The 14,180-nt window shown below is 29.3% G+C and overlaps 1 long non-coding RNA gene across 1 annotated transcript; it reads left to right on the forward strand.

Annotated features, from left to right (window-relative positions):
• The first annotated feature begins 924 nt into the window (after positions 1-924).
• On the forward strand, positions 925-2,960 carry LOC121217952 (uncharacterized). Its single transcript, XR_005914225.1, has 3 exons — positions 925-1,093; positions 1,190-1,258; positions 2,815-2,960. It is a non-coding gene; the product is annotated as an uncharacterized lncRNA (long non-coding RNA).
• The last annotated feature ends 11,220 nt before the right edge of the window (positions 2,961-14,180 follow it).

Genomic DNA, 14,180 nt, shown 5'->3' on the forward strand with positions numbered 1-14,180 from the left:
ATTTCATCAAATTAAAATAATCAAAGCATTTTATTTCAATATATAAAAAATATATTTTATGGATGAAATTAATCTGGACTGCACAATCCATGTGATCATATATATTTCTTTTATGGTTTGGGCCTTTAGGGATTGAATAGTTGATTCAATTGTCTTGGATATAGTGAATTTATCCCTGATCCATAAAATTTAAACGGATAAATATCACAATTATATATCAACATTGATTCAATGTGTAATTTGATACATGAATTTTCATTTTGTGCATTTATACACATAAAACTTTGATTATAGTACAAACATATGTATGAAACTTTAATTTTGATTCAATCAAGCACATTTAAAGAAATAAATACATCAATTTATTATTATATCAAATAAATATAATGATTTCTGGGTGCAATATACAAACATAAAATGATGCAATATCAACAATATTGTTAATAATTTGTAAGGATTGGATCCCCAAAACTCTAATTTCTGATTTCTTAAATTTTATAATAAATAAGTATTTGTTTTAGTGGTTAAGTGCCTTGATTGTGTGTTTAAGGTTTGGGTTCAAGTTGCATTTTTTAGGAAAATTCAATTATTTTTGTTCTTAAGCCTATTTCTGTTCGTTGGGTTTAAATATTATTTTCGGTCAAATTGTGCTAGAATGAGCCCGTTGGTTCAATGATAAGGTGTTAGCTTTACCCTTTAATTCCGTGTTTAAGTCCCTGTTTGAGAAAAATTGACATTATTTTTGTTAGTCCTCAAAGGTCTAATTGAATTAAAACTCTTGAAAAAGATGATAAGTTATTGGTTAAGATTTTTTTTTACTTTAAATTAATAATAGTATAATTATATTAAAGATTATTATTTTTTATTTCAAAAATCTGCTCCTATCTTCTCACGTTTTCCCCCACGTATCCCCATTTTGTTTTTCTTCAGGTTCTGTTTCTTTTTTTTTCTTTCCCTTTTCTCTGTTCTTTCGTTTCTTGCTATCTTCTTCAATTTTTCTTGATTCTTGTCTCATTGCTCCCAATTGCGTTCTTGCGTTTTGGTGTGGATCATCTTCTACTCTCTCTTACGATTTTATTTTTTCCGGGTATTCGTAAGTGTTTTCTGTAGATTTTTGTAAGGGCTTTTGATTAATGGCTTAATTATTCTTTTGGAGCATGAGTTAACCTCGTGAATCTTTCGTTCTTAGGCGTTAATCAAGAAGGCCAGAATTTTCCTTCTACAATTTAGTGGTTCTAGGACTACCGTGTCTGTTCGGGTAAGTGGTTGAGCAATAGAAGGCTTAATTTCGGTCTATTAAGGTGTAATACCACCGGTTGTGATTGGATGAATTATTGGAAATTGGTGATTCAATGCTAAATTGATCGTTTGTATGACTTTTTTAGGTACTGAAAATTTCGTACCTGATTATTTGTCAAAATCGGATTAGGTGTGTAACGAAAATTTGAGAAAATAGAGAACCACGAAAGTCGAAAATTTGAACTGTCGACGCCATACGCCCGTGTGATAAGCCGTATGTTGGACCGTGTGTCTCACACAGTCTAAGCCAATTGGGCCATGTGGGCCACACGGGCATGTGGACCCAAAATCTGAAAGATTTTCCTAAGGTCGTAAACATCATTCGGATTGAATGTAGACCTTCTGTAGGGTCTGTATGTTATAAATTAGACTATAAAACATGATCTATGTTAATATGTTAGCATAAAACTTAATATAAATACTTGTAAAGTATGTGTAATTAATATGTAGTGATACAATATGTATGATCTGTTATACGATTTGTCTGATCTATTATTCATCAAGCATGATTTGCATATGTTATATAAACATGTATGATATGTAAATTTTGACATTTGCTATTTTTGTATGTGCATTAGGGTTAGGGGTGAGCAAAATCCAATTTGATTCGAAAACTCTATAAAAATTTTAAATTTTGAATTAAATAGTTCGAGTTATTTGAGTTAATTGAGTTATTCAGATCAACTCAAATAAAAAAAATCAAGTTTTTCGGTTTAACTCGAATATGAATTACACAATTTCGTATTATCCGAAAATTCGAATAAGAAAAGGTAAAACCACGTCGTTTTAATAAATATTTACCTTTTCTAAAGTTAAAAGTTAAAACCATTAAGTTAAAAGGTAACATTTTGATAAATATTTACCTATTAAATTAAAAGGAAAAATCATTATATTGTTTATGTAGTTAAATAATCTTGTATTCCGTCTACTAGTTAAATAATTGGTCCATGTAAATGCAACATTGAGTATAAATAATAAGATTCGTTAACACGACTGGATTGACTCAAAATTTTTTGACTTGATTTGATTCGATTCGAAAAAATTTAAATTGAGTTCGGTTGCTAAAATAGGATTCGTCAACTCAACTAACTTAAAATTTTTTGACTTGATTTGATTCGACTCGATCGAATACTCACCTCTAATTGGGGTGGGATATGTGTTATGGAGGAATGGGTAGTATAATTGCCTACCAATTTTGGTGGCTCAGCCATTTGTATCTCTATATTTGGCGATAATTCGCCTATTGATCAGGCAACTAAGCTGCAAATATTTTGAAAAGTGTGATACTGACACTAAGCGGTGTGTAGGGCTGGATGTGTATTTAATGCCCTATCTAGTGTGTAGGGATGGTTAGAGATGGTGTGTAGCAAATGGGGGTAGAAATATAAATCTTCATCTTATATGTTTTGACATTGTTTTTGTATTTGAGATATGTTTGAAATTATTTCTGTTGATTTTATGATATGTTACACACTAAGTTTCGAAACTCATTCTCTGTTTGTCTGTTACTTTCAGGTAATCTCCAGACTTAAGACGAGTCGGTGCGACGGGAGCTCAATTTAACGATTTAATTCAGTATTAATTAAAAAAAGTTGATTTATTTTGTTTTGGTAATTTTTGGACTGTTTTTGAGGTTGGATATTATTTTGATTTTTGTTTTAAATTACTTCGACATAATTTATGTAATACTCATTGGATTTGCAAAATTATGATTTTTTTTCTAAAACAAATTAAATTAAGAATTCGGTTGCAAATTTAAATGTTTTAAAAGTAAGAATAATCAATGGTTTTATCGAATTGGTTAAGAAAGAAATTTTTGCTAATAGTCTGAATTTTTACTTAGTAAGAAATTTTTACTTAGCGTCCACCTTATAAATCAAACTGTTCTGGGGCTTTCAAATGTTTTACAATAACATTTTCGGATCTAGTCTAGGTCATGTTTTGAGTGTTACAAAAAAATTTATATATAAAATTACATAAAATCAAAATTTATGTATATAATTGCACATTAAACTAAAATTTATATATAATTTTGATATTTATCGAATGAAAGTTGGAGCTATTGAGACAAATTAAATGAGCTCTATTATTGTTGGGTAGAATTCAAAATTTTAAGCTAAGGAATGAACTCAATTCGAGTGTTGTAATGATTGGTTTGTTGGTTATAAGTTTAATGATTTAATGCATTTTATTTTAATATATAATTTATTTATTTTATATTCACTTAAATTCAAACTTAAACACAAATAATTAAATTTAAAATTCAACCTGAGATTTGAGTTATATTTAAACCAACTTAAAAAGTTCATATTTATCTCTTAACGTGCTTAAGTAATTTGAGCTATTGAGCATCTAATGCTTAATCTTCGTAAATAATTTTTATTCACCTAATTATTAACATATTTCTGTTTTGATCATTCAATTATAAAAAAATTCAATTTTATCACTAACGTAATCATTTAATTCTGTTTTGGTCACCCTGTTAAATTATTAATGAAAATGTTGTGGTGTTTTATAATTAGTACAATAACATATATAGTCTTCAATACTTACATATTTGATTAAATTGGTCTTAATTCTAAATTATTCAAAAAATTTAATTTATCATATTTACAAATTCTATTAATTTAACTCTACATGTTTACCACTAGAGGATTTCAACATCAATGGTGTTCTAAATGTGGAAGCCAAATGAACCTTAGTTCATTATCTTTTGGAAGGATAATACGAGAAGGGAGATGGAGAGATGGAGGTGGGCATGGTTAATAGAATGGTTTATTAAGGTGGAACCATGGTCAAGTTTATTTTTTATGTCAGGAAGACCAACTTGGCTCGTGGTATTACAAGCTTGGAACCAATCTATTTTCAAAAGAACTGCACGAGTATGAGAGGAAGTAGTCTGCTATGGTGCTGATATATTGAAAATGAATGATTTTAGTCATGGGTGCAATTTGATAATCACCGATAAACTGAAACTTGTTTAAGGAAACAATCATTGTTGAGTGTGGAGATGAAAACTTTCCTATCCATGTATGGGAGTTAATGTGGGAGTTGAGTTGAGTTGAGTTTTTATATAACTCATATATTATAAAATATTAAAAGAATATATAAATTTTTGGATAATAATAGTTTATTGAGTTTATTGAGGAAAAGAGGGGTTCAAAACAAATTTTCAGTCCTTAGAAATAGAACCTTGAAAAATCGAAAAAGTAAAATAGTATTCAAGAACAGAATAAAAATTGTAGAGAAATGAACTGACTTCCCCTCTTTTTAGCAAAACTTAAGTTCAATCGGCACTAACCTCCCTGGCCAGTATCATAAAACGTTGAAGAAAACCAGAAAAGAAACGAGGAAAACATATTAAAGATTATTCCCCAAAAACTTCACATGTATAATTGATCATCAAGGTGGGTCCATATATTGACGATCGGTTGCAGCACGATTCAAGATTAGTGATGACGCATCTTCTACCAAGAAAGCCTCCCCTTGCCTAAGCATCCTCTCTAATGCCATTGCATGTGCAGTTTGGTTACCATTTCTGGTGATAAACTCAAATCGACAAGAAATGAAGCGTTTTAAGAGTCTCTTCACATAACAAGTAAATGAGTTTATCTTCGATAAGTCAATTTCCTGCGAGTTTAATTTCGAAATAATTGATAATAAGTCACTTTCTATTATCATAAGATAGAAGCCTAAGTCAATAACAAATTGTAGCCCCAATAAAATCTTCTTGTAGAATATCAATAGATATTTCAACCCATTGTTTTCTATTACAAAAAAAAATGAAACACTCTATTAGCTCATAAATCATGACACGGATTAAATCTTTCTATATCTATGAAAGAAAGAATAATAATAAAAAAAGATTTCTTTTTTATTCTTTATTGTTTCTTTTTTGTTCCTATTCTGCTTTCAGATCTGATAAAACCACGAATGGGGCTTAAACTAAAAAATAGTAAAGGATTTTTTCGTTCATGATAGTCATTACTTTAATCGGCAGATAGGAGGATACTCTAGACCAGAATCATGGGAAGTACTGCCTAATCTTTTCTACGAATTTAAAGCCCCAATTAGTATTCTTTTTATGTTATCCAGAAGCATATTTTTATATAATTTGCATAATCTCCATTACCAATCCTTTATGTATTTCGGTGCACCACCGCTAAAGCCTCTGTCGCCAAGGTGGAGCAAATACAATAGTTTTTTCTCCAACAAGAGACAAAAATTTGGCCCTCGTTATCCTAGATAATCACTCAGCATGATAGTTTGTTTCTAAGGGCAAAGTTACATCTACATTAACTTTGACATACCGTGATATCGGTGGAAACCAGTAAATTTCAACTTAAATTTTTTTTATGCCATCATTATTTAATACAATTAACAAACAAATTATTTTATTTCACCATGGGTATATAAAATAATAATTAAAAAAGAATTAATGCTGATATGTTTTCAAGATGAAATTTAAACAAAAATATTTTAAATTCAAATTAAATAGAATCAATTTAAAATTTAGAAGAAAAAAAACATGTCAAAAACCCGACCCATACGGACTGGGGCAGGCAAACCATCCGGCCCATGTCTAGTCGCAAGGTGCATCAATATGATGTATATCTAAGGGTCACGTCAGGGGTGCAAGCAAGCGCCATATCCCCTTAAAATAGGAAAAATTTCCTTTGGCCCCACTAAAATTCATAAAGTTTAAGTTTGTACTTGTTACTTCAAGAATAATAAAATTATGGTTTATCCTCTAAAAATAGTAAAATTATAAGTTAATATAATGATAAAATTATATTTTAATTTAACTTTAACCCTTTGTTCTTATATTTTTTTTTATCATCAGGGTATCTTCTATTGACAGTAATAATTAATATCTTTACTACATGTGTTTTATGAAGAGATAAACAGTTAATTATGAAATATATTTTATTCTTATAAACGGAAATTAAATCTCCAACCGAGCAGCCATTATTTATATATTTTGGAAGACATAAGCCGTATAACCATCCGGCAAAACTACCACCGTAAAATGACACAGGACGCTCTAGAAACGGCGAAGTGTGTACAGTAGACGCAAACACAATTTTATCTCACCACCAACCCAAATCAACTGGCCACGTCAACACAAAGATTCGTAATCTGTGAATATCCAAAAAATTGCCACCTCAATCTACACGTCTTATGATCCTGGCTTCTTTAATTTTTAAGATTTTAGGGGTAGTCGTTGAGATCTTGGCATGTTGCTTTTTCTATTCTCTCAATATTTTACAGAGACGTGGCATAAGAATAAGGCAGATAGGATGAAGGAGATGAGGGCTGCCCGAATTGGGTAAGCTACTTCTCCCACGTGGGCCAATCAAAACTACCCACGTATAAGACATTGAAATGGTTGACTTTTCTTTTCTTTTTGTCTGCCAGGTTGATTATATTTATATTTCCCTCAAATGCACGTCTAAGTAGTGCATGATATTATTCAAAAAAATAAAATAAAATTGCATGATATCTAAGGTCATGGGACAATGTTTGACTTATTCATTTTCTTTTCTCTTTTTTTCTTCCCTCTAAATTTCGTAAAAGACAACGAAAATTGAAATAATGTTTTAAATCTCTCTAAAAATTAATGTTGGATATAAAAAAATCTTTCTAAAAAAATTAATGTTTTGAATCTATAACCCCAACTAATCTTTTTCATTTTACAAATAATTTTAAAAATGGTCATATACCTCTTTTTTTTAATATTTATTTTAATATTTTATTATACCATTATAGGATAGTTATTAACCTCTAACATTGTTTGTGGAGTCTAAAAACTCTACTAGCAATGTATCAAATAATTTTCCATATATACAATGTCTTTTTCTTTCATTATTCCATAAGTTACCTTGGCTAAATTTATTTATTTTTTAGTTAAGAATATTTTCGTTTAAAAATATTTAAAAAAATTAACAATATAAAATATATTGTTAAAGTATTTGAATAAGGTGTTTTTAAATTTGAGATAATCTTAATCACTAAAATTTAAGAAAAATAAAACAAATTAAATGTTCAATTTGTATTAGATATTATAATTATTTAAGTTTATTTTTTACCTAATTAATGTTTAGATATTGTAATTATTAAACTTTATTTTATCATTAAAAATTATAAATCCTATAAAAGAAATCAACTTTGAAAAACTTTTGGGCGCCAAACACTAATTTTTCCTTTTTTAAACACTAATTCTAATATTAAAATAAAAAAGTTTAAAATTCAAAGGGGCCTAAATTTTTTTTTACAAAATTTAGGGGCTGATGCCCTCCAATGCCCCTATATCCGCCTCTTGCTAAGAGGTCAAGCCATATGTGCTTTTGACCTTCTTCTTTCTTTCTTTCTTTTTTTTTTTTGTCAATAGGATCTAATCCATAAATACTTTTAAGTACATCTTCTAAATATTTGGGTTAGTAGTATACTTTTTTATTTCACAAACAATATTAAAAAATTGATTATGTCCCTTTTTTATATATTTATATATTAACATTTTACTATATTCCTATAATACACTTATCATTATCACCACTTTACTTACCAGGCTTAAAAACTTTTAGGGGAAATATACTGAATAATTTTTTCGTCAATATAACTACCTTAAAATAAAAATCCAAGAAAGAGTTTATACAAAATTGTTTCCTTTATATAAGGTTCTCTTATTGCAATTCGATATGGAAGGTTGGTTCCTCATACACGCAGCACATTTCAAGTAAATTCAATATATAATATCAATATTTTCTTTTTTTAAAAGAGAGAAATAGAAATAAAGGCTAAGGGCTTATATGCATTAACGGTGTTAAACCAAACCGATAATGTCATCTCATTACTAGGTTTTAGAAGTAAATATAAAAGCCTGTTTATTTAATGGGGTGATCTCATGATTTACTCATATTATATAAATTTATGAACAATAAGGGTATAAGGACTCAAATAGTTCTCAAGTGGTTAACAAATATATGGTAATATATATATATGGAGGATAAACTGTAAAACCAAAGGAATAAATGCAATGGAAGAGTGGTTGACTTTGGACTTTCAAACCTTAAGAAGATATCGATTTATGAAATGCACGAGCTTCATCACTTTGCATCGTTCAAAAGCAAAAACTCCCCATTGTCCACCGCACCAAGTTGTACCCTATGACCCAGCTAGCAAATATATTTTGAGTCGGTCCCAATACCCTATTTAAAGCCACCCCCTCTCCCTCCCCTTTCAAAACTATCTTCAATACCAACGATGTCTACTACCACTCTTTTCTTCATGTTTTTGCTCTACTTCTCCCTTCTTTTATCTCCCCCCTCTCTGATGACTGGACCGAGTTCTGGGACAATCGTTGCGGGTGCCATGAGGCCGTTGGCGTCCAAGGCTCAAGACCTGGTCATGTTCAAGCCGGAAACCAGTACGAAACATGGTTTCCAGAAACAAGACGTGAAGGGTTGCTTGCCTAAAGGGTTTCATCGTACGTCCGCGCCTAGCCGGTACATAAACGGTCATACTTTTGGTTCGACAATGTGTTCGACGACCTCGGATGTCTCGACCAAGCCATGAGAAGGTTGATCAATTTAGATCGAAGATGAAGAATATAAGCTTTGTTTGTGTTATATATACAGTTTCCTTCAAAGTAGATATGTGATATATGAAGATATATAATGAAGAAATGAATGCAGATGTAAGTAGATATATATAACGAATATTTGATGAATTATATGATAAGGAATTTAAAAACGAAGTTCCTTTTGATTTTATTTTTCTCCTCTGCTAATCTAGAGATGTCATGACGTTATTTAGGATGCTCTTTTTGTGTTGAATTTCTATTTTCACTATTCTTTCAAAATTTATATAAAACCCTTGATTTATCTTAAAGTCATTTATATAGATAAAATTGTATGAAAAGTCACTATACTTTGACAAATTTATTCTCATGAATTTTCAAAATACAATTTTCCCATTATTTTATACAAGTTTTCTTTTTGTAATGTACAAAAAAATAAAATCGAGAGTGTATATATATGCCATGTCATTGCATTTATAAAAAATAAACCATGTCAAATTATTTGATAGAGTTAATGGAAAAAGTTTGAACTAACGAGTGAAAATACACATTCCGAAAATAGAAAAACTAGAAATGACCAAATTGTAATAGAGAAACTAAATTTGTTAAAACTAAATAGTAGAAGGACTTTATGTAGAAATTGCCCAAATATATATTGGTTGGGGAGGGGATGTTTGAACTCTAGTGTTAGAATAGACCACCAAAAAATTTAACCATTACTTACATAAATTGAATTGAGCTAGGATGAAAATATTTCCAATTCAGCTCAAAAGTATTGCAATTAATCAATAATTATAACATTAAATAAATATTTCAAAAAAACATATATTAATATTTTAAAACTTTTCAAACAATGGGTGTTGGTGTTGAACATAAGTATTTTAAGATGAAATAAAAAGTTAGGATGGTAATAAGTCCTCTACTGAAAAAACCAAAAGGACAAAAGAAAAAAATTTATGCTTCAATAGATTTAATAATTCGATTACTTTTGTATTTATATTTTTTTGGCTTCATATAATCATATTTAATGTACATTAATTATCATATTTTGTATTATATTTTTAGTTTATTTTTCTTGCCAATATTTTAATTAAAACTTCAACAAAAGATAAATAAGACTTTCACAACATTTTGCATAGAGGTATACTTAAGCAGAGGTCAGCCCTGTACTTACAACTTTAACTTTTTCAATTTCTATAAATTATAAAAATTTAAGTTAGATTTTATTATTAAAATAATAAAATTTTAAATTTTAAAAAAATTATAAAAATATAGAATATTAAAATATTAAAATTGCATTTTAACTTTTGTACAAATATAAAATTAAAAGATGATTTTATATTTGATATATCATGGGTGTATAAATTTGTACACTATGAGTGAATAGAGATGATTATTGGTCAGGTTAAGTTCGGGCCTACCTATACAATATTAATACATTTTATGGCTGTCCAAGTCAAGTCTTATATTAAATATGGGTCTTAAATTTTTTTCAAACTTATTTAAATTTGTAAATGACTAACTCAAATCCACTTTAAGCTTACTCAAATTATTTTTATAAAAAAAATATACTATAAAAATATTATAATATTAGGAAGAAAAAACTCCTTTAAAGAACTCTTCCACCTATTTATATATAGCCTTAACTCACCGTAATTCAACAAGTGTCATTTGAATTAAGAGTTTTTCTTACTTAATAGTCTACAAATTCTAAGAGTCAGTGACGGAGCCAAAGGGTGCAGGTAGGGGCCCCAGCCCCTTAAAATGGAAATTTTTTTTCATCTAAGTCATTTTATAACTTATAAAATTTTAAAGATATACAACTTAATTTCACCCCTCTAAAAATATTTTTTTGGCTCTGCCACTGCTAAGAGTAACATTAATGAAAATAAAAAATAAAAAAAATCAAATTATTCTACGAAGTTTATTCCTAACCAAAATATTTACAACGTAGCTACTATAGTAACTCAAAACAAACATGGTGTTCAATACCCTTGGCGCTGTCTCCAATCATCATTGTCCCTTTACAATCGCCAAAATCTTCCTTTTTGCATAACAACGCATTATGATATAAGTCTCAACTTTCAACCCTGACCACTACTATATGCCCATTCCATATGTCAAATGAGACAATTGGGTGAATAACACTTCACCAAATAGATTATTTTACGATTACCTGCCAAAAACCTAGAACTCGCCAAAACTGGGGTATTACATTATTAATCTGGAATCAATAATTTATAGGCTTCTCTCGAAGCCACTTTGTTCAATTTTTTAGTCCATTTAACATATGTCTATGTTAATTTAATGTCAAGATTACACTTGCAAGCACCATACCTACAAGATTTTGCACAGTAACAATATATGTCTATATCATTACAAATGTAAAATCAAAGAAGTTAAACATGCATTATTGAAGTTTTATGTCCATTAATCACAACGTTTTCAGAATTAGCAATTAACTCAATTACCCACTAATGTTGATCACACAATAGCAAACATTAAAAATGAATAACACTTGAATGAATAAATCTCACATTGCAACATGCATCCTTAGCAAAGTACCAATAATCTCATATTAGAGTTCCATAATTATTCTAGCTAATGAACATTTTGCCCATAATTGTCAAATTAACAACAATTAAACAGAACTCAACCATCGTTCAAAATAGCAAATAAACGAAATAGAAGGCAAAAGAGAAAAGTGAAGAGATGTTGAGCTAAATAAGGGGATTCTCCTCAAGTCGCTATTCTTTCTTTCTTCCTCTTCTTATCTTCTTCTTTTCTGATTTCCTTTCTTTTGAAAATTGATGTTCTCTTTTGTACTAGGTGACTCCCACCTTATATTTTCTGAAAATGGGGTATTTATATCCCCAAAAGATTGTAGGCTAGGTCAACTCCTTTTCCTAATCCATTTTTGTCCTCTTGGAAGTGTTTAGGCCTTTACATTTTTCACATAACCCATTCTTTCTGATTCTTGGTTATCAACAGCACTTGATTAAGAGAGGGGGTTAAGCCCAAAAGCTGATATGGCATTTTTTAAATATAAAGTTTCCAATTTGTTCCTATCAAGCTCGATGTTGTGGTTTTGCTGCAGCATTGAGGCTTCAATTAGTGAAATTTAGCATATTCTTTTCTCCACATTTCCAATGTTCTACTAGCCACCTTAAAGGATAAAAATTCACATTTTCAATATCTCATTTGGTAGAAATTCATTATTAAAATAAAAGCTTAAAAAATTAGCTACTTAATATAAACATAATTAAAATAACTACAAAAACACTTTAAACCACTCTTATCTTGATTGAAATGTAAGCTTAAAAATAATAAAATAACTCTATATCCTAGAGTTATCACATTTTTAGCAAAAATAGTGGAGAGTCTTACTACAAGCATAAAATGAATGGATGATCAAATCGCTTTCATGATGGCTCAAATTGATCATCTAGGTGGAAGCAACCAAACTTCTTCCAATGAAACTCAACACCAAACTTTTCAAGAAGTTGGTGAAATCAAAGTTGTTGAAGAACGACTTATCAACTCAAGGATCCTATCAAAGATCAAGTTGAAACTGTTGCTCCACATTGATATACATATTCAAAGCCATACATTTAGTGGATTGATCATTTGAATATGCTTGAAAATTATCAACCTCCAAATTTCCAACAGTTTGATAGTAAAGAAAATCTATGTCAACATGTTGTTCACTTCGTGGAAACCTGTAATAGTGTCTATATTGATGAATATCTCATAGTTAACAATTTACTCGATCAATAAAAGAAAATGTCTTCGGTTGGTACATCGATCTTAAGTCTAGAATGGTTGGCAGGTAAGAAGAACCTGAACGGCAATTTCTCAATCGATTTTATAGCACTCGTCGCATTGTCAGTGTGATTGAGCTCACAAGCTCAAAATAGAGGAAACACAAGCCAATCATTGATTACATCCATCACTAGAGGAATCAAAGTTTACAATGCAAAAAGAAATTATCATAATACTTTGCCATTGACATGTGCATACAAGGCATGATTTGGGGCTTGCGCTACATTCTCTAAGGCATCAAACTGAAGTCCTTTAAAGAATTAGCTACTCGAGCTTACGACATAAAGTTAAATATGATAGACGCTAAAATCAAGAAGCTCTTGAGCAAGTAGTTCACAAAGGGGGGAATTTTAATTGATAATGAAGTTGTCGATCAATCCATGGCTATAATGTGAAGCTTATTTATGCTCAATTTGAAGGTACAACAAGAGTCACATTGAAGGAGATAAGAAAAAAAAGTATCATTTCCTTATGCTGATGCTCCAAACATGCTTGAAGAACTTTTAATAGCTAAGTGAATTGATGTCCAAGAAAGAAAAGACTTGAAGAAGGCGATCGAGTAATTGATCCCAACTATTGCAAATACCACTGATTAATTAGTTATCCTCTCAAGAAGTTCTCTATGTTGAAAGACAAAATTATGCAACTCCACTAAGAAAGGAAAATCAAGTTTGAAGAAGAGTTATCATCATCGAACTTGATAACAAGCATTATGATTTCTCAATAAAATATGATGCATAGAGCCAAAAAATTTTCTTTTTAAATCCTATTACACAGGTTCCAAACATAAGGAAGGCAATGGATTCCATCCATTTTTACTATTGAGTTCTGACATGGTTAATAGAGTAATTATATCGTAAAAATTTAATTTTACTATTTTGATAGTTTATATATTTATAATTTTTAAAGGATTAAATCAAAATTTTATCATTTAAGGGGCAAATTATAATTTTATCATTATTAATTTAAAATCTTATAAATTATAAAAGGCTTAAATAGAAAATTTTCTATTTTAGGGTGTTAGCCTCTTGGCTCCACCATTGCACATGTACTTCAGACTAATGTAATAATATTTAAAAATTAAAAGTCCTAAAAGTAAATAATTTTTTATGCTTATTTAACAATCGAAAGAATATTTATATTTATTTAAAATAATTATTTTATTTCATTTTTTTTCTATTACATGAAAATCCACGTCTGCAATACGGACAACTAAACGTGCCGCATCATATTCACCTTACTTTAGTAGTCGTAAACGGTTGGGTAGCATTTTTTGTAAACACATGAAACATTAGTAGCATATTTGTAAGTTTTAAAAGGTTGATGGCAAACATTCATGTTAAAAAAAAAATTAGTGGCATTTAGTGTAGTTTTTTATTATTATTTTAAAATGTTATATAAATAAATTTTTAAAAAAATTAATAATGTTAATAATTAAACTTAAATTATAAATTTTTAAAAATAAAAATATAAAATTAAT

This window comes from Gossypium hirsutum, chromosome D05 (assembly GCF_007990345.1).
Source record: "Gossypium hirsutum isolate 1008001.06 chromosome D05, Gossypium_hirsutum_v2.1, whole genome shotgun sequence".
NCBI lineage: Eukaryota > Viridiplantae > Streptophyta > Magnoliopsida > Malvales > Malvaceae > Gossypium > Gossypium hirsutum.